The sequence below is a fragment of the Canis lupus genome, chromosome 4 (assembly GCF_048164855.1).
Source record: "Canis lupus baileyi chromosome 4, mCanLup2.hap1, whole genome shotgun sequence".
NCBI classification, from domain to species: Eukaryota; Metazoa; Chordata; class Mammalia; order Carnivora; family Canidae; genus Canis; species Canis lupus.
Window position 1 is genome coordinate 36,918,068 of NC_132841.1, and position 21,683 is coordinate 36,939,750.

The window sequence follows — 21,683 nt, forward strand, 5'->3', positions numbered from 1 at the left end:
GGGGTCCTCGCGGCCTCGGGCGGGGCGAGGGGGGCGCTGGGGGAGGGGTCCACTGATCCCTGCACCGCCTCCAGCGCCCAGTCTGGGTCTGGGCCTGGCACGGGGACTCGGGCCGCGGGCGCGGGCGGGCGTCCGGAGGTGTGTGCGCGCGGGGCAGGGGCCGCGGGCTGGGGGCCCGGAGGGGCCGCGCCTCGCACCGCGGACGCTGCAGTTCTCCGCACCCAGGCAGATGGCCCTCTCGTGCCACGGCCGCCCGGCGCAGGCCGCCGGCTCCGCAGCCCTGATCCCCCGGGAGCGCGCGCCTCGCCCCTGCGAGCCGGGCTTCGGGACCCCGGCGGAACTGCACTGGGAGGGCGGACGGCTCCGCGGGCCCGGCAAGGCCTAATGGCCTAACCTTCCGCCCGGTGTGGTCCGCTCCCGGGGCGCCTTGGACCTCGAGGCCTGCGCCCAGCGCCCGGGGCCCGGGAGCCCTGGCCGGGAACGGCCGCGAAGCGTCCAAACATCAAAGACGGCGGCGTAAGGACAAGTCAGAGAGCCCAAACCCAGCCTCAGCCCGGGCCTCCGGGCCCCCGAGGCCCTTCCCCCAATTCGGTCTGACTCCGTCGCCCCCTGGACTTGCACCCCTGCAAAAGGCTCACCGCGGCAGCTAGCTGTTACCTAAAGTGCTAAGGGCATCCTCGCTGTTCGGGGAAAACCACGATCTACCGCCATAAAAATCCCGCCTCCTCCAGAAAGCCTTCTGTGATTAGAGTTAACTCCATCTCAAAGCTGAGGGCGCCGCCCTCGAGAGCCACGTGACTACCATTCCTCCCTGGGCTTAGTAAATGTGCATAATTATTGCCCCAGTGGAGTGTTTACCCGCAGCCCTTCTATCTGTTAGCCATGAGCCCACTTGGGAAAAAGGCCACTTTTGGCCTCCCACTGCACGGCATCGGCACGGGGGTCCCTAAACTCCACCCTTCAGCCTTTCTGGTCCTCCACCCCGACATTGGCCCTCATAGCCTAGGAGCTCAGGTTGCCCCTGAACCTCCTAGTCTCCAAGGCCCACAGTCCAGCCATGGAGGAACACAGCCTTAGCACACCGTAAGTGCTGGGATGCAGTCCCTGCCAAGACAGCAAGCAGACTTTCATAGAGGGTAGATACCCACCCACCCCAACCATGACCCCAGGGGGCCTCTGAAGTACTCTGAAGGTCCCCAGGTGCAAAGTAAGGTTGGCAGTGTTCTCTGTGCACTGGGACCAGCCAGAGAAGAGCTGGGTCTGTACCCCGGGGTCCCGCCCTACAGGATCACCCCTTGTTCTGCTATGGAGTCACTCCTGCCAACCCCTTTTGGGCAATTCAGTGGGGGAGCTTCGACTGTTTCCTTCTTCACACCTAATAATTTGAGCTAGGCGTTTCTGACTGACAATTAAACCCTGCCAATTGCCCCAATTCATCAAGGCTCCTCTGAAACGTTTCCTTTGCCACAGACCACCCTGAGGACCTCAGAGCCGCCCCTGTTTGGCCCTGAGCCAGTCACTTAACAGCCCCAAGCCTCAGTTTCCTCACCTGTGGCTTCCAACACACAGGGTGGCTATGAGGTTTCTCTAAGGTAAAGGTAAATTTTAGGGGCCTATACAGACTAAGTGCATGATGAGTCCTGAAATGTAATTATTGCTTCATTCAACAACCATTTCCTGCATTCTGGGCAATATGCTGGGTGTTGGGAAAACAAATGAGAAGATGCCTGCTTCAGGACACCCCAGGCCTCTGGAAAAGACAGTTAAATAAAGATGCTAAGGTATGAAGATGTGCTGGGACAGTGGTTCTTCCCAGAGCTGACCTCTGGACATCACTGCCCTACAGGAAGTGCTCTTTCCAACATCTGAGCCCCCAAGAAAAAGAAGTAGAGGGGGACAGGCAACTGGGATGAACAGGTTACTGATGGGTCTTGGGGAGGGTAGAAGCCCAGGTAAAACCTCTTGGGCTTCCCTGGGGTGACCTCAGAGGGCCCTTCCTGCCTCTTAAGTAGAACTTGGCTGCAGTGGTCTCAAATACAACAGCCCTCTCTGGTGCCTCTGCATCCAGCAGGCCCTGGCCAAGCACTTCCTGTGTGTCAGTCAGTTCTGGGTTGAGGGGACCCGCAGGACCACATATACTCACAAGGACACTGGGTCTTGAAGTCAGGGAGGAAAGGACAGGGCTCTGTCTTATCCTCCTCATCTGAGCTCAGGGAACTTTCCTGGGCACTTGTCTCCCATCCTTAAGACAGAGATTAGAATCAAATACTTGCTAAATCTATGCTGTATACTGGACACCATCCTGGGCCCTTGATACGCATTAATTCCTTTAACACTTCAGCAGCCCTGTGAAGAACTGAAGTCCAGAATTTAAGCTCCTCTGCAAGGTTTTAGGGCCTTAATTGTCACATGGTCTGCTTGGCCTTATATCTGTTGTTCTTAGCTGGCACATAGATATCATCTGTAAGGGCCCACCCAACACAGGGCCTGCCTCACCCACAAGTGCTCAGGAATTTAAGTGTCAGGCAGTGACATTACTTTAGCCTCAGTTTCCTCATCTGTGAATTATGTTACTGATAATTCCTACCCTGTTGAGATAGATAGATGCCTGTCAAGGCATTTAGCCAGTACACAGTTGATCCCTTTATTCTTAGGAGTGCCCCTTCTTCATTCCTTCATTCAGCAGATATTATGGAGTTCTCCCCTTATAGCCTTGTGAGGAAGGCAGATAAGTGAAAACAAGGTAGAGAGCTGAGCACTAAGGGAAAAGCTAAAGGTGCTAGGGGATCTGGGGGAGCCTCAGGGGCAGTCAGGGAAGTAGTAAAAGGTGTCAGGTGAGGATGGGAACGGTCATGGGTACCTGACCATGCAGGGCCTTATTCAAGTTAAAGAATATAAGCTTTTTCTGGAGGGCAGTTGGGAACCATGAAAGGTTAAGGAGCAGTTATGGATCACATCTATACAGTACAAAGCCCACTCTGCCAGCAGTGTTGAGAAGAGATTGACACTTCTTCTAGAAGCACAACCCTGGCCAGGGCCTTATCTCTGGAATAGGCTAGAACTGCCTTGTTCCAGTAATAGTTGTGGCTTCTCCTCCTTTGTGCCAACTGTTCTCCAAGACACCCTCTCATTGAATCCTGAGAGGAAGCATGACTTTGTCAGAGCCAAACTCCTAACCCCAACTCCCAGTTCAAGCACTTCATCTCCCTGGCCATGAGCATCATCTGCTTTCTGATTAAACAATCAGGTTTAAAGGGAGGTACAGAGGTCTTTGGTCATTAATCCCAAATGTTGTGGGTGAATACCACAACCATCCCTTCTTATTTGTCTAGAAATTGAGAATTCCTTTCTCTTCCCACTCAGCAGTTTCCCCAGAACTGGATCAGGCTTCTACTTAGGAAAGCAGGCACCTGGGTGGCTCAGTGGTTGAGCATCTGCCTTTGGCTCAGGTCGTGATCCCAGGGTCCTGGGATCGAGTCCTGCATCGGGCTCCCTGCAGAGAGCCTACTTCTCCCTCTGCCTGTCTCCGTGTGTCTCTCATGAATAAATATATAAAATATTAAAAAGCGGGGGGGGGGATCAAGGAAGGCTTGGCCACATCTGAAGCCATACAGCCTTTTTTTTTTTTTTTTAAGGTTTTTATTTATTTATTCATGAGAGACACAGAGAGAGGGAGAGAAGCAGAGACACAGGCGCAGGCTCCATACAAGGAGTCCGATATGGGATTGGATCCTGGGACTCCAGGATCACGCCCTGGGCCAAAGGCAGTCGCTAAACCGCTGAGCCACCCAGGGATCCCGCCATACAGCTTTCCAGTACTGTTTCCTTTCTACCCCAAATACCAGGTTCCTGTCTGCTAACTTGATTTTCCAAAGCCCCAACCCCAAGGATTCAAGTTTCCACCTCCAAGTGTTCTTTTTCTCAGACATTATCTTTTGAAAGACCTCTGTGTGGCCACTAATCCACTCCCTTTTGCACTCATCAGTTCCCTGGCTGCCCAGTGTACTCACTGTACCAGGACAGGCCACAGTTCAACCAGCCTGCTCTCATGCTAGTCAGTCTGCTTTTTCTCCCATCCAGCAAATTCCTATTCAACCTTTGGAGCCCAGCTTAGAAGACTCCTGCTCCTGGAACCCTTCCCTGATCCCACCCCAGCATGACCACTGCAGTAACTATTAGCTTCCAAATATGGTCCCAGCCAGTTGATGAGCCCCTTACAAAACACTCAGAGTGTACACTTCTCTGACCTCCAGTGATCAAGCCCAGGACTGTGACACTCAGAGTAATTACTAGAGAAACATTTCCTAATGCCTGAACTGTCCCCTCCTCTCTTCTCCAAGCTTGCGTCTCCATTAGACAAAAGAATTATGATTTGAGGGGCCTGGGTGGCTCAATGGTTGAGTGTCTCCCTTGGGCTCAGGGTGTGATCCTGGAGTCCCGGGATCAAGTCCCACATTGGGCTCCTTGCATGGGGCCTGCTTCTCCCTGCCTTTCTCTGTGTCTCTTGCAAATAAATAAATAAAATCTTTAAAAAAATAAAGATTTTATTTATTTATGATAGACAGAGAGAGAGAGAGAGAGAGAGAGGCAGAGACACAGGCAGAGGGAGAAGCAGGCTCCATGCAGGGAGCCCGACGTGGGACTTGACCCCGGGTCTCCAGGATCGCGCCCTGGGCCGAAGGCAGGCGCTAAACCGCTGAGCCACCCAGGGATCCCAATAAAATCTTCAAAAAATAATAATAATAATAATTATGGTTTGGATTATGGACCAAATGGGTAAAACTTAAATCCTCCTTAAATGAATTCTCAGATGTTTGGGGAACACACATTCCTCTGTGCCAGACAATGCTTTCAGAAAATGTAAGACAATCTATGGGAGCTGGAGTCAGATAGATGTGGGGTCAATAGTATAAGAGAGCCTATAGGATCCAGAGTAAGACAGCCTGTTAAGTGGGGCCCTCAGCCTCCAGCCAGGCACTTCTGAATATTGATTCCAAGGAGAAGAGTGGGAAGGGGAAGAATGCTGCACGCTGCTTGTGGCCAGCAGAGTGGTTGTACCTTCTACCAGCTAAGGATTACCATTTTACATTCACCCACTAATTCTCTCCCTGCACAGAGAGCATATTATCCTATCTTACAGATGAAAATAGAGGCAGGGGCACCTGGGTGGCTCAGTCAGTTAAGCATCTGCCTTCAGATCAGGTCATGATCCTAGGGTTCTGGAATCAAGCCCAGAGTGGGGCTCCCTGCTCAGCAGGGAGTCTCTTCCCCTCCCTCGACCTCTCTCTCTCTCTTTCAAATAAATAAATAAATAAATAAATAATCTTTAAAAAAAGAAAGAATAAAAACAGAAGCTGAGAAAGAAGTGGCTTGTGAAAGGCCCTGCTCTAGCAAGTGGTGGGATGGCACAGAGCTCAAACCCAGTGTCATTCCCCAAGTACTAAAAGGAGGTCAGATAAGCAGAGATGAGACCCTGAGGTAAGGGCTTAGTGAAGTGAATTGTCTTCCACATTTTTGATCAAGTGCTCCTTTTAAGAATTTTTGGGGCAACCCTGGTGGCTTGGCGGTTTGGTGCCACCTTCGGCCCAGGGCATGATCCTGGAGACCCAGGATTGAGTCCCACATCAGGCTCCCTGCATGGAGCCTGCTCCTCCCTCTGCCTGTGTCTCTGCCTCTCTTTCTCTGTATCTCTCACAAATAAATAAATAAAATCTTAAAAAATAAAAAATAAAAAAATAAAGAATTTCCAGAGAGTATATATATAAGCCACTCACAGTTGGAAGTTGACATCTTATTTGACTTTTAAAAAATCATATATTAAAAGTAATATAATTTTTGGTGTATTATATGTGCACTTTATATATTTTTTTAAGATTTTATTTGCTTAGGGATCCCTGGGTGGCGCAGCGGTTTGGCGCCTGCCTTTGGCCCAGGGCGGGATCCTGGAGATCCGGGATCGAATCCCATGTCGGGCTCCCGGTGCATGGAGCCTGCTTCTCCCTCTGCCTGTGTCTCTGCCTCTCTCTCTCTCACTGTGTGCCTATCATGAATAAATAAAAATTAAAAAAAAAATAAAAATAAATTAAAAAAAAGATTTTATTTGCTTAGAGAGAGAGAGTGAGCATGAGTGGGGGGCAGGGAGCAGGAGGGTCAGAGGAAGAAGGAGAAGCAGACTCCCCACTGAGCAGGGAGCCTGTCTTGGGGCTAGATTCCAAGACCCCGGGATTATGACCTGAACCGAAGATGCTTAACCGAATGAGCCACTCGGGCACCCCTGTGTGTGCACTTTAAACTCACCTTTTTAAATTTTATTTTATTATTTTAAAAAAGATTTTATTTATTCATTCATGAGACACAGAGAGCGAGGCAGAGGCATAGGCAGAAGGAGAAACAGGCTCCCTGCAGGGATCCTGATGGGGGACTTGATAACAACCTGAGCCAAAGGCAGATGCTCAACCAGTGAGCTGCCCAGTTGCCCCTAAAAGCATCTTCATCGAAACCTTGGGGCTATAGATTCAGCTCTATTGATCTAGAGAAAACAGACCCTGTGTTTCTAAAATGGCAAAGCCAGGTCTCATCATGAACTCCCTCAGCTTAACGGATTGACCATCAATCCAAAAAGATGATGCCACTTATCAATGAAAGCCATTGTGCTATTATGCATCCCCATGACAACCATCCCCTTGCTGGGTTCTAGTCCTAGGAAAGACAGACAAAGCTAGAGCCTTGCCCTGAGTGAGGTCCCTGGGAAGCTCTGAGGGGTCTCCCAGCACCCACTCTCCTGAGGAACTCTGCCAAGGAGATTCATTTGGGTGAGATGTGGCTTTTCTCATAAAAGCCATCTGAAAGGTAACATAGAGGCATTTCTCATGTCGATCAAGGATTTCATATGAAAGTTAGGTAAGGGACGCCTGGGTAGTTCGGTGGTTGAGCATCTGCCTTTGGCTCTGGGTGTGATCCCAGGTCCTGGGATCGAGTCTCACATCAGACTCCCTGTAAGGAGCTTGCTTCTCTTTCTGTCTGTCTCTGCCTCTCTCTGTGTCCCTCGTGCATAAATAAATAAAATCTTAGAAAAAGAAAAGAAAAAGAAAAGTAAGTATAAGAACTTGTTCCATTAACTACAACCATGTCAGAATAATCCACAAAATCTTTATATCCATCACATAGAAACTTGAGGCAAAATTGTGATTGGGAAAACAACCATGCTCAGAATAATCTGGAAAATCTTCACATTCCCAAGGTGAAGAAGACCTGAGGCAAAACCATGTTTGGAAAACATGTGACTGTGTAGAACAGAACGCAGCAATTGTTGGAGAGGTACCAGAGAGAGGGCTTTTTCTGAAGGCAGAAGAGACTTGGTCTTGTGTAAACTGTTCCATCCCAGGGCCTGTGTTTGCTGTTTCCTCTGCCTAGAAGACTGCAGGTCTTCCCAGGTCTTCCAGGATTCTGTCAATCAGCTCAAGAGTCCCTCTACAGGGATCCTTGGGTGGCTCAGCGGCTCAGCGGTTTAGGGCCTGCCTTTGGCCCAGGGCGTGATCCTGGAATCCTGGGATCGAGTCCCACGTCGGTCTCCAGGCATGGAGCCTGCTTCTCCCTCCTCCTGTGTCTCTGCCTCTCTCTCTGTGTGTGTGTCTATCATGAATAAATAAATAAATAAATAAATCTTAAAAAAAAAAAAAAAAAGAGTCCCTCTACAAACAGGGCCTCCTGTCTCCCCCCTCACCTGGAGGAGCCCCTATGCACCCTGGGTCACTCTATCACATCTTTTTTTTTTTTTTTTATTTGTTTATGATAGTCATATCATATCATATCATGGACATGCTCATCGGCTGAGCCACCCAGGTGTCCCAATTTCTCTATTTTCTTGAGATGTAATTCACACACCATAAAATTCACCCATTTAAGCGTACTATCCAGTGGTTTTTTAATATGCTTACAAAGTTATGCAACCATCATCATTATGTAATTCCAAAGCATTTTCATTACTCTGAGAAACTCTGTGCCCATTAGCAGTCACTCCTCCTTCCCACCCTTCCCCTAGGCCCTGGCAACCACTAATCTACTCTTTGTCTCTATGGATTTGCCTATTTTGGATATTTCATATAAATGAAATTATATAATATGTGGCCTTTTATTTATTTTTTAAAATTTTTATTAAGTAATCTCTATGCCCAATGTAGGGCTTGAACTTACAACCCAGAGGTCAAGACTCACATGCACTACTAACTGAGCCAGCCTGGTGCCCCTAATATGTGGTCTTTTATGTCTGGTTTCTTTTGCTGAGTATAATGTTTTCCAGGTTCATTCATGTTGTAGCATGTATCAGTACTGCACTCCTTTTTATGGCCAAATAATAGTCTACTGCATGGATAGACCACATCTATTTATCAATTAATATCCATCAGTTGATGGATATTTGGCTTGCTTCCACTTTGGGACTATTTGGAACAATGTTACTTTTAACATCTGTGTACAAAATTTTGGTTGGACATAGGTTTTTATTTCTCTTGGGTGTATACCTAGGAGTAGAATTGCTGAGCCAGATGGTAACTCCATATTTAACTCTGAGGAATTTTTTGAAGATGTTACCAAAGTGACTGCACCATTTTACATTCCCAATAGCACTGGATAAGTGTTCCATTTTCATCACATCTTTTCAACATTTGCTATCATCCACTTTTTTTTTGAGTACAGCCATCCTAGTAGATGTAAAATGGTATCTCGTTGTGATTTTCACTTGCATTTTCCTAATGACTGACCACCTTTTAGTGTGTTTATTGGTCATTTGTATATCTTTGGAGAAATGTTTATCAGATTATTTCCAAATTTTAAAAATTGAGTAATTTGTCTTTTTTATTATTGTTTTTGAGTTAAAAGTGTGCTTCACATATTCTGGATATAAGTCCTTTAGTGGATATAATAAGATTGATAAATATTTTTCCCCATTCTGTGGATTGCTTTTTCTCTTGATAGTATCCTTCAAAATACAAAAGTTTCTTCATGTCTGTGCAGTCCAACTTGTCTATTTTTTATTTTGTTGCTGTGCTTCTGGTAATATCTAAGAAACCATTTCTTGATCTTAGTTCATGAAATTTTACCCTATGTTAACTCCTAAGAGTTTTATAGTTTTAGCCCTTACATTTAAGACTTTGATCCATTTTGAGTTACTTTATAGTGTGAGATAGGTATCTACCTGTATTCTTTTTATTTTATTTTATTTTATTTTTTTATTTCTTTTTTTTTTTTTTAGGATCTTATTTATTCATTCATGAGAGACACAGAGAGAGAGAGAAAGAGAGAGAGAGAGAGAGAGAGGCAGAGACACAGGCAGAGGGAGAAGCAGGCTCCATGCAGGGAGCCTGATGTGGGACTCGATCCAGGGTCTCCAGGATCACACCCTGAGCCTAAGGCAGGCACTAAACCACTGAGCCACCCAGGCATCCCTCTAACTGTATTCTTTTTGTTTGTTTGTTTGTTTGTTTTTGTTTTTGTTTTGTTTTTTCCTCTAACTGTATTCTTTTGCATATGGATATCCAGTTGTCCCAGCACCATTTGTTGAAAAGACTGTCTTTCCCCAATGAATGATCTTGACACCCTTGTTGAAAAACCGATTGACCATAGAAACATGGGTTTATTTTTTTTTATTTTTTATTTTTTTTTTTTAAAGATTTTATTTATTTATTCATGATAGTCACAGAGAGAGAGAGAGAGAGGCAGAGACACAGGCAGAGGGAGAAGCAGGCTCCATGCACCGGGAGCCCGATGTGGGACTCGATCCCGGGTCTCCAGGATCGCGCCCTGGGCCAAAGGCAGGCGCCAAACCGCTGCGCCACCCAGGGATCCCCATGGGTTTATTTTTTAATTCTCAATCTGTTCCATTGACTCTGTAAGCCTATCTTTATACCAGTATTACACAGTCCTCATAGCCTGATTCTTTTTTTTTTTTTTGCCCACACTCACATCTTTCTCACTGTCTAGAATAGAAGCACCAAGAGGTCAGGACTCTCTTACTGCTCTGTTCCCAGTGCCTAGAAGAGGACCTGATGTAGAGTGGCTACTCAGTAAATATCTGTGGATTGAATGAACAAATCTTTGAGTTAGTATAATGCTGTTGGGAGGAAGCCAATTGAGAGGGGAAGGTTGGGGACACCTGAGTGGCCCAGCAGTTGAGCGTCTGGCTTTGGCTTAGGGCATGATCCTGGTCCTGGGATCGAGTCCCACATCAGGCTCCCTGAGAGGAGCCTGCTTCTCCCTCTGTTTATGTCTCTGCCTTTCTCCCTGTGTCTCTCATGAATAAATAAATAACATCTTAAAAAAAAAAAAAAGAGGAGGGAAAGTTAAAAGTATAGAACTGAGAGGTCTTCTCTCAGGTCAAGGAGGTACAGGATATGTGAATGGGTTGTGGGTAAAGGGATGGGCCCTAGAGTAGAGGAGAAATCCCTCATCTTCTGAAAACACCTAGGGAAAGGCAAAGTAGAGGGACACCTGGGTAGCTCAGTGGTTGAGTGTCTGCCTTTGGCTCAGGTGGTGATTCTGGGGTCCTGAGATTGAGTCCTGCATCAGGCTCCCTGTAGGGAGCCTGCTTCTACCTCTGCCTATGTCTCTCTCTCTCTATGTCTCTCATGAATAAATAAATGAAATCTTAAAAAAAAAAAAAAAAGACAGGCAAAGTAGAGCCTCAGGTATTTTTTAAGTGGAAAGGGAAGGAAATTGAAAGATATCCCACCCAGTGCCTCTATTTTCTTGGAGAGATAGGAAGTAAGAGGAAAGGGAAGGGCTATAGACTTGAGGAAGCTAAGGACAGCTAAGTGGCCTTGGGGCCCGAGCCCAGAGCTGGGCCTAAGCAGTGGGCATCCTCCACTCATGATTGGATCCCTTCAGGGTTCTGAGGAAGGGTGGATACCAGATGAAGGGGCAAGAGTGCATGTGAGGTTATGGTGGTGGCGCCAAGTCTGGCAGAAATAGGGGAGGAGCTACATCACAGGGCCCCTGACTATAGGCAACATTTCCTGAACCCTAAGTGCCAGCCACCCCTAGATACACACAGGTTAGTGTGGAGTTTAGATGGGGCTACCTTCTGTGGGTGACTTCTCAAGGCTGGAATGACTTGTGGCAGCACATCTGGCCAGCATGTTTGGAGTGGGGGCAAAGATAAGCCATGGGGGCCAGCTTGGGGGCAAAAATGAGGCCCAGCTAAATGAACCAACATGCCTGTGCTCCCCACTCTTCTTAATGATTTTATTTTATTTTAAATATTTTATTTATTTATTCATGAGAGACACACAGATAAAGGCAGAGACATAGGCAGAGGGAGAAGCAGGCTCCTCACGGGGAGCCCAGTGAGGGACTCGATCCCAGGACCTTAGTATCACAACCTGAGCCAAATGCAGACGCTCAACCATTGAGCCACCCAGGTGCCCCCAAAATGTCTTTGGTAAATGGTTTTTCTGACCTAGAAACAAATGAAGGGTCATATATTGGTCCTTGTATTTCTTATGTCTTTTAAAATCTGAAATGCCCCCACATCATATTTTCCATGACATTTGGCTTCTGAGGTGACCAGGCCAGTTAACCTGGGAGTGCCCCTTATTTGCAGTTGGCTGATGCTTCCCCTTCAGGTCATTTAAGCTATTCCTTTGCCTCTGCATTTCCTGTAAAGTGGATATTAGGTCAGGAACTTGATTAGATTTGGGTTAAAGTTTTTAGCAAGAATATTTTTTTAAAATATATTTTATTAATTTATTCAAGAGAGACACACAGAGAAAGGCAGAGACATAGGCAGAGCAAGAAGCAGGCTCCGCGTGGGGAACCCCCCATAGGACTCGATCCCAGGACCCCAGGATCATGACCTGAGCCAAAGGCAGACGCTGAACCACTGAGCCACCTAGGTGCCCCTAGCAAGAATATTTTTAAGTAAAGCAGTTACTGGTATTTTGACATGTTAAGTTTGGGGGGCCCAAGGGACATCAGGGGTAGACACTCCACCCTGCCTGCAGCTGGACATACATGCAGTTTGAAGATCTGGAGGAAGAACCAGGCAAAAGAATATACTGCAAGGGTCATCTCAGAGAAGACAGGACTTGAAGGCTTTGAGGTGGAGTAGGAGAGCACAGGAAAACTGAGAAGAATCCCAGGGACTTTCCAGAGGAATCAGTGGAAAGACAGAATAATGAGATGACTACCTGAGGCCTGAAGATCAAAAAGTCCTCCCAACTTCCCCCCAAATCCTGGGACCCTCATGAAGAGAGTCAGTTTAGGTCTAGAGTTGATAACAAGCACCTTGGGGAGAATTTCAGAGGCCTTAAACGATGGGATATCTCTAAAATCAAAACTGGAAGCCAGGCTAAGATAGTCAATGGGAAGATGCAGTTGGTTTCAGGAGGTCTAATTAGTTGTATTAATGAGCCTACAGAAAAAAAAAAAAAAAAATCAGGACATCCTGGGTGGCTCAGCGGTTTGACACTGCCTTCGGCCTAGGGCCTGATCCTGGAAATCCAGGATCGAGTCCCACATCGGGCTCCCTGCATGCAGCCTGCTTCTCCCTCTGCCTGTGTCTCTGCCTCTCTTTCTCTGTGTCTCTCATGAATAAATAAATAAAATCTTAAAAAAAAAAATGAGAAAGGAGGACTTGGGGAACTTCAAGTTGGTGGCATCCCCAGCCCTGCCCAAGGAGAGAGCCCAGGGGCTGCCAGGGGATTTAGAACCATGATGAGCTTAGGTCTCCAGGCCCAGCAGGGACTGAAGCTAAACCATAGTAACAGTGGCTCCTGTTGCTTTCTACATTCCAGGCCTGTGGCAATGAAGATGGAAACCCCGTCACATGCTTCCCATGTGCTGACAAGAGCTCCTCATTGTGGCCTAGGAATCTTTCCAAGATGTATCCAGGCTCATCGCCTATCTTGTTCCCCTCCTTCTCTACCCTTTAGCCACCCTGACCTCCTTTAGTTACTGGATGCAGAAGGCCTTGCCTGTTAGTCCCAGCTCTCTCCATAGTCCTACGTGATGGATCTCCAGTGTGCCAACTGCCTGTGCCAGTGTCTGAGAAGCATCATGCTCTGAAGACTGACCCAGAAGGCCTGATTTGAACCCCCAGTTCTGCCACTTAATAGCTACAAACCTGTCCTTGTGTATCCTCTCTATAAAGTGGGATTGTTGAGAGTTAATATGAGCTTTAGATAGTGCCTGATACCTGGAGAGTTTTGCAATGGTTATAGTCCTGGTTAGTGTTCTAATGAGGCTCAAAGAGATCAAGGTCTGTGTAAGCTCACAGAGCTAGCCTTCACAGATGTTCTTCCAGTATACCCTGATGTGTTATAAATATTCCCACCTAACTGCTGAAGTTTTCTGTGCTGTGAATCCCTGATTTTGTCTACTCTGTTTGACTACTACTGTTTCTATAGGTTGAATTTACTTTTGTGAGACCAAATGAAGGGATTGTGGGGTTAGAAGACTGAAAAGGCATACTGGCACATTCTTGTGGACAAGCAGTTTACATTCTAGCAATGCAATGGAATAAAAAGTAGCCTTAACACAAGGCTGTATGGAACAAGGATGGTGAGTTCCTTGAGGACAGCAATAGCAACAATCATAAAAAATATAACCAGGGAGCCTAGGTGACTCAGTCAGTTAAACGGCTGACTTTGGCTTAGGTCATGACCTCAGGGTCCTGGGATGGAGCCCCCCAGTAGGCTCCACACTCAATGGGGAGTTTGCTTCTCCCTTTTCCTCTGTCCCTCTGCTTGCTCGTGCGCAATCTCTCTCTCTCTCAAATAAATAAATAAAATCCTCTCTCTCTCTCTCTCCCCAATGTTTTTTGGAAGCTCACCACATACCAGGCACTATGCTTTACAATCCTCACAAAAAGAATACCTAGCTATTAATAGCACCATTTTACAGCCATTTTACCTGCCATGGCTCACATGGTAAGTGAGTGACTTGAACTTGGTTCTATCTTCCTCTACATCTCCACTTTGGGGGTGCCTGGGTAGCTGAGCCAGGTACGTGCCTGTGACACCTGATTTCAGATTTTGGCTCAGGTCCTGGTTTCCGGTGGTGACATCAAGCCCTGCATAGGGCTCCGGGGCCGGCAGAGTTGGCTTGGGCTTCTGTCTCTCCCTCTCCCCCTGCCCCCCATTCCGTTCGTGTGTGCGAGCACACGGCGTGATTGCTCTCTCGCACTCTCTCTCTCTCTCAAATAGACAAATGAAATCTTTAAAAATAACAAATCACCTCCTTGGACCAGAGGGCCAGACATTAGAGCCCCATCACAGAGTAGAAGGAGGCTTTAGCGAAAGAGCTCGGGTTCTTTGCCTCAGAGTGGGCAGAAGTGGGGCACGGCGGGGGAAGGCGGGGCACAGCCTGAGGTCCGCGCGGGCCGGAGTGCGCGCGGCCGGCCCCCGGGCTCCGGGGCTCCCCTGCGCGGGGCTCGGCTCCGGGAGCCACCCTTGGGGCCGCGTTCCTAGGAGGGCGCCTCTGATTGGCCGGCCCCGTCCGGTGCTTCCCGCGGACCAATCGGCGGCGGCCAGGCCGTGGGCTCGAGCCGCGCGCCGGGCGTGGAGCGCAGGGAGAGGCGTCCTCGGTCGGGACCCGCGGGAGGAGGCGGCCGGTATCCGGCGCGGGCCGGCCTGCCCCGCTTCCAGCCGGGGACCTGGCTGGCCCCCGCTTCACCAGCCTTTCCCTGGCGCTCCCAGGAGGAGACGGAAGTCCGCTGTGCCGGCCCTTCTCTTGGGGTCTGGGCCCGCCCTCATGCTTCCTCTGGCCTTTGTTCATCTTGCTCCTCGCAGCTCCAGCCTTCCGGTCTTCTTGCTCCTTCCTGGCAGCCCACGGCCTAGTCTCTCTTCTCTCTCAGGAGAGCCAGGCTCTGCCTCTTCTCCCTTCTATGGCCTCTGGATTCCCTTCCTCATCTCTCCTCTTAAGTGCAGTCTATCTTCAGGTCACCAACAGCCCCACTTTGACCAAATCTGGTGGCATTTCATAACCTTTGCTGTTGCACTTCCGGAAGCATTTGACTCTGTTGACCTTTTGGAACGACAGGGTTTCCAGGGCCTCCCACTCTTGCCTGTTACCCCTCTATGCCTTTCCGTATGCATTCACACCCTCGGCATGCCTCCCAATTTTCCTGTCCAGCAAATGCAGCCCCACTTTGCTGATCATTTACCCAGTCTCCCAGAGGGACTTCATCTACTCCTCACTGGCGTTCCCTAAATGCTAGCCATCCCTGAGGTTTGATCTCTAGATTTGTCTGAGAGCTCCAAAGTCGTTACCTGAATGTCTTGGGTACCTTGGGCTTAAGGTAGGTCATTCACTCAATATTTATTAAACAACGTGCTTATTTATAATATAAATATATAAATATCTTTTCATTTGTTGCCATGTGCCGAAAGCTGTCTCCTGTGACCAGCCCACTGTAGATGCCTCATTACTGTGTGCTGATCTCTTGGAATGAATGTCTGGCATAGTGCCTGGCATAGAGGAGGTGCTTCACAGTTGCCTCATCCCTCATCCTGGTTCCTCTCTATCCCAGGGATGGAAACAGTCCCATCACCTCACCTCTAGTGCAAAAGCTACACAAGAGAGCTAAACTTCAGAGAGAGAGAGAAAGCCAAAGTGAAAGTCCTTGTCCTGTCTATTATTTCACTCCCACGATAGTCTAATCTGTAGGCCCAGCAAAGGCAACACTACCTAGCAATGGGAGCAGGAGCTCTTAGAGGTTCCTAGGCCTCTAAAGAGGATTTTTCATGCGACACTACTGCCACCATGTGACTAGCTGGGGAATTACATGGGGAGGGTCTCCAGCCTGGGAAGGGCTACCTCACTTCGAGTTCTCTGATGTCTGAGAATGTGTTCCCTGCTGCCATTGACTTCCTCTGCTGTCCTGGCCCCCTCTGGGCTCCAAAACCAGTGCTGTCACCTGTGGAGGAGGAAACATCCTACCCCTGGGAACTATGTGTGCCTTCTCTGACTCCAATTCTTTTGGGGCTCCTCTGTGGCATTCAAGGTCCTTCAGAGCTGGTGCCTTTGACACCTTTTCTGTGCTTGGAACTCAGGGTAACTTAGCTCTGGACCTGCCCTGAGATGCTATCTCTGTTTCCTCCTCCCCAGCTTTGTTCGACCTTTCCCTGACTCAGGAGCCTGAACACACTTCCCCAAGGAGTATGTTAAATTCCTGGGATAGTATTAATGTGAGTAGCAACCTTTTATTGAACACTGTGTGCCTGGTGCTGTGCTGGGCCCCTTATTGGCATTTATTTCATATACTTTTCAAAAACCCTGTCGAGCAGTTTACTATGATAACTCCAATTTTGTAGAAGAGGATGCTGAAGGATGCCTGCATGGCTCAGTGGTTGAGCATCTGCCTTCAGCTTGGAGTGTGATCCCAGAGTCCTGGGATCGAGTTCTACATCGGGCTCCCTGCATGGAGTCTGCTCCTCCCTCTGCCTCTCTCTCTCTCTCTCTCTCTGAATAGATAAATAAAATCTAAAAAAAAAAAAAAAAAAAAAAAAAGAGGATGCTGAGGCAGAGAAAGGGAAAGCCACCCACCTAAAATCATACAGCCATCAGGTGACAAAGCCCTGCCTATAACTGTTAGTCCACCTAATGTGATGGAGGAGGCAGACAGACTCTGGTTCAAATCCCATCTCTGCCACTCAGTACTGACTTCCTAATTTTAAGAACTTGTCCTGTTCTGCTCTAAAATGGGATGACAAGGGTGCTTGGGTGGCTCAGGTAATTAAGTGGGTTAAGCGTCCAACTCTGGATTTCAGCTCAGGTCATGATCTCAGGGCTGTGAGATGGATCCTCTAGTCATGTTCCTCTCTGGCTCCTCCTTCTCCTGATCCCCCTACCCCTAAAGTAATAAAGTAAAATGGGTTGGCAGCCCCACAATACACAGCTTCTGGCTCTGAAGGGCAGGCAGCATTGGAAGCCTAACACCAGGAGATGTGAATTTGGAGGTAGGGGGTTGCAGCAGGCAGCCAGGGCTGGGGTGGAGCACACTGGGATAAGTAGGGGTCCTGTCTGGGAGGCTACAGCCAATGACAGGGAGCCCCAGTTTGGAATCCAGACGGTAAGAAGTAGGGGGTTTGTGACTGCAGCCCTGCCAGCTCTGTCATTCTCTCCGGTCTCTAGCCCCCTGCCATTTCCTTGAAAGCATTGTAGGCCTTTCCACATGCTGTTTCCACTGCTTGAAAAACTCTCTGCCTCCCCTCTCTGCCTAGTTAATGTTGGGGTGCTGGAAGATCTCCTCCTGGCAGATGGGCAATTTGAGACTGAAAACCATTAGGGAGCAGGAGAGTGTTCTAGGAAGCAGAAACAATCTGTGAAAAGGGATGGAGAAAAAGAAAAAAAAAGAAAGAAAAGGGATGGAGATGCAGGGGCGGGGAAGAGGGAAGGAGGGAGAGCAGAGGGAGGAGGCTGAGATCGAAACTAATAGGAATGAAGTGTACTTAAGACCAGAGCCAAGCCCTCAAATGCTTTGTTAAGAACCTGGACCCAGAGGCCCCCTGGCTGGTTCTGTAGGAAGAGCATGCAACTCTTGGTCTCAGGTTTATGAGCTTGAGTCTCACCCTCATCCTTGGGTATAGAGATTACTAAAACAAAAACAAAAACAAAAACAAAAAAAAAAAGAAAAGAAAAGAAAAGAAAAGAAAGGAAGAGAAACTTAAGCAAAGAATGGGGCACCTGGGCAGCTCAGTTGGTTAAGCATCTGCCTCCAGCTCAGGTCATGATTTCAGGGTCCTGGGATAAGAACCCCGTGACTGTTGGGTCCCTGCTCAGCGGGGAATCTGTTTCTCCCTCTGTCTTTGTCCCTCCCCCCACTCACGCTCTCTTTCTCTTAAATAAATAAAATATTTAAAAAAAAAAAACCTTAAAAGAAAAAAGAGCTTGGACTCAAACCTTAGGGCAGTGGAAGGTGTTTGAATGGGGATAATTATAGTAGTTTTGCCCACCAGCGATCCCTCTGGGTACCGTGAACAGAGGCTTATCAGCATTACTCTGAAAAAGACAGCACCCAGAACTGAATGGTCCTCCAGGAATGACCTGATCACCAGCAGGGGAAGATATCTCTACACAGAATCCTCCCTAAAACCTCTGCAGGGATAGCCCAAGGCCCCAAGCCTGCACTCCACAGAATCAAGTAGGATGCTGCACTTCTTGTGGGTTCCAGGAGGTGGCACCATCACCCCAGTGTGTCCCCCTCCGCTCTGCATCCAGTGCTGGAGACTCCTCGCAGGGCACGATTGATTCTAAGCAGAGACCAGGGATCCCTGGGCGCCGCAGCGGTTTGGCGCCTGCCTTTGGCCCAGGGCGCGATCCTGCAGACCCCGGATCGAATCCCACATCGGGCTCCCGGTGCATGGAGCCTGCTTCTCCTTCTGCCTGTGTCTCTGCCTCTCTCTCTCTCTGTGACTATCATAAAAAAATAAAAAAATAAAAAATTTAAGGCAGAGACCACAGAGGAAGGGAGAGGTGGATGGGGAAAGGAAAGCCAAGGGGTGAGGCTGGGGGATGCAAGGCATGAGGATGGGGGAGTTAGGGTGGTATTGCTCTCCTGCTGCTTTTTTTCAGAGTCGAGCACAGCACATTGGTCTTAGATTCTCACCATTATCTGCCCTGCCCACCTCCTTACCACCCTTCTTCAGGCCCCTGAAACACTCACATGGACTCCACCTGGTCCCCAATTCTTGGCCTTTTTCCATCTGCAAGTTCTTTTTTTTTTTTTTTAAATATTTTTTTTCAATTTTTATTTATTTATGATAGTCACAGAGAGAGAGAGAGAGAGGCTGAGACACAGGCAGAGGGAGAAGCAGGCTCCATGCACCAGGAGCCCGACGTGGGATTCGATCCCGGGTCTCCAGGATCGCGCCCTGGGCCAAAGGCAGGCGCCAAACCGCTGCGCCACCCAGGGATCCCTCCATCTGCAAGTTCTTGACCACCTTCCTCTCCTTCCTGCCCCCATCAGCAAATCCTTTTACTCTATGTCTTAGATCAATTTCTCCTTCTTCCCTTCCCTTGGCCACCCCCTGGTCCCAGCCTGGGGGACTGAAATGCATTTGTGCAGGGTAGTGCTGGTCCCAGGTCAGAGAATAAGAGGGGAAGTGGACAGTCCCTCTGTGGCCTCATTATTTCTGTCCCCTTGAGAGACCATGCGTGTATTTTGGGAACGCTGTCCCAGTTCCCAGCTCTGTCTCTAGACTCTGCAACAGTCCCCTCGCCCATCTCCCCACATCTGCATCACAGCCCCTTGCTTCCTAATCTCTCCACTCCCCTAGGGACGAAATCCACAGCCTGCAAGGCTCTCTATACTGTGGCCTCATCCGGTACCGCATTCTCCCTTACTCTGTATATGTTCTGCCCAAGTTGCCAGATGAGAATGCCTCAAATTCTCCCCACTCCTGCCTGCTTCCAGACCTTTGCAGAGACTCTTCCCTCTACATGGGATGCTTTTCTTCCTGCTAATCACAAGGCCAAGTGCTCCCCTCCTTCACCACAAATAGCACTTCCTCATGGAGCCCTTCTCTGAGCTGGGTCAGGGTTAGTCATCATTGTAGATACTCAGAGCTGCAGACTACTGGCCTTCAAAGTCTGTGTTTAGTCAGCACTTCCCTGGGAGTTGGCTGAATGTCTCTCTCCACCTTTATATTTTACCATAGGGCGGGAGCCATCTTTATCCTAGAGTATACCCAATGAGTAAAATGGTACCTGGCCTGTAGTAGGTGCTCAATAAACACGTATAGATTTGTTGTGCATTCTGGCCCCAAACACACATGCATGCACACACACACAGACACACACTCAGACCTTCTTCTGTCTAGTTAGCTCCTCATTCTTCTCAACCTGCGCAACCAGGTCACTCCCTCTGGAAATACCACTGACCTTTCACCTGGGCACCTGCTGCTGCTGGGCTTCATTCCTTTGTCTGTTTTTTAATTCCCTTTGTTCCTCATTCCCTACTCTTATCACCCTACCCCCTTCATGCAAATGGCTTGTTGAGGCTTTAAAGCTCATTCTATATCTTACCCTTTCCCCTCGGCACTAGGTTTCTGAGGTTCCCTCCATGTGACTATGTCCAGTGGGTCCTCCACACATTTTATTGATCCATCTCCCAGTGATGGACTCCAGATTGTCTACATCCCCACCCCCAGCCTGTGTCATCATTTGTGAGGATTGAGAGTAGGGGGTGTCCATTCAGGGCAAAATTGCTAGATTAGAGGGTATGGTTTATATAATTAGCTGAAAGCTCCCAAATGGCTCTGGGAGGGCTATAGCTGCAGTTCAGAAGGGCCCTCCATACTCCTGCCAACACCTGGCACCCTCCCGCTGTCTAACTTTTGTCAGTCTAACAGGTGCAAAATGAGAGCATCTCTTGGACTCTTCTTGCATGTTAGGATCGTCTCACATACTTTTTAACCACCATGTATCCTTGTCAGTCAATTACCTTGTCATATGCTCTCTGTATTTTTTTTTAAGATTTTATTTATTTTTTTCATGAGAGACACAGAGACAAAGAGGCAGAGATACAGGCAGAGGGAGAAGCAGGCTCCATGCAGAGTGCCTGATGTGGGACTCGATCCCGGGTCTCCAGGATCACACTCTGGGCTGAGGGTGGCGCTAAACCACTGAGCCACCCGGGCTGCCCACTCTGTATTTATTTGTATTTTCAGGTATGTTTTTTCTTTCTTTTTTTTAAGCTTTTATTTATTTATTCATAAGAGACACAGAGAGGCTGAGACATAGGCAGAGGGAGATGCAGGCTCCCTGTGGGGAGTCCGATGAGGGACTTGATCCCAGGACCCCAGGATCAAGCCCTGAACCAAAGGCAGATGCTCAACCACTGAGCCACCCAGGTGTCTCAAGTATGTCTTTTTCTTATAGATTTACATTCCTATCTTAGTTATTGGTCCCTTGTCTCCCATGTTGTCCTCAACACAGTGTGGGGGAATGCTGATTTACAAGCAGATATCCTGAGCTGTCTTTTTTTTTTTTTTCCCAAGAGAGAGCACAAGACCAAGCAAATGGTGGAGGTAAGCTGAGGGAGGAGGAAAGAGAATCTTAAGTAGGCTCTATGCCTAGTGAGGAGCCCGACATGGGGCTTGATCTCATGACCCTGAGATCATGACTCTAAGATCATGACCTGAGCTGAAACCAAGAGTTGGATGCTCAACCAACTGCACCCTGTAGGTGCTACCCTCCTTCCCCTCAAACCTGTCCTTTAAGGGCAGTGACAGTTCTGAAGCCTACCTGGGTTTCCAGCTCCACATCAGGACTGTCCTCCAGGTCAGAGGATGGGTTGGGCATCCCTTTGTGGACACTGTGGGACTCATCACTGTGGTCCCCTCAGGAGGCTATGTGTACATTGCAGGGGCATTATCTCAGCTCCCAAAGCACTTGGGAGGCCTCTTTGAAATCAGCTTGTCAGTCTGGGATTTGAATTTTCAATTTGGGAAATTCATTCAACAAGTACTCATTCTATGAACATCTATGGAGCACTTACTACCTAAACACCCCATTGTAAACATTTGAGATACAACTCCGGATAAGACATCCTCCTAACTTCTCAGAGCTCGCTTTCTAATGAGGTAGTAGCCACTAAAGAATGAACAAATGAGATAATTACATAAGAAAACAAACAAAGAGCTAAAATATGGACTGAGAGAGAGAGAGGACCTTAGCCAGTATCGTCA

The 21,683-nt window shown here is 48.3% G+C and overlaps 1 long non-coding RNA gene across 3 annotated transcripts; it reads left to right on the top strand.

Moving 5' to 3' along the window:
- The first annotated feature begins 6,698 nt into the window (after positions 1-6,698).
- On the top strand, positions 6,699-13,163 carry LOC140631548 (uncharacterized). 3 transcript variants are annotated; one of them, XR_012029089.1, is made up of 2 exons: positions 6,699-6,900; positions 12,789-13,163. It is a non-coding gene; the product is annotated as an uncharacterized lncRNA (long non-coding RNA). The 3 variants fall into 3 exon arrangements; XR_012029088.1 differs by having other exon boundaries at positions 6,699-6,849; XR_012029090.1 differs by having other exon boundaries at positions 6,700-6,812.
- Positions 13,164-21,683: the final 8,520 nt, after the last annotated feature.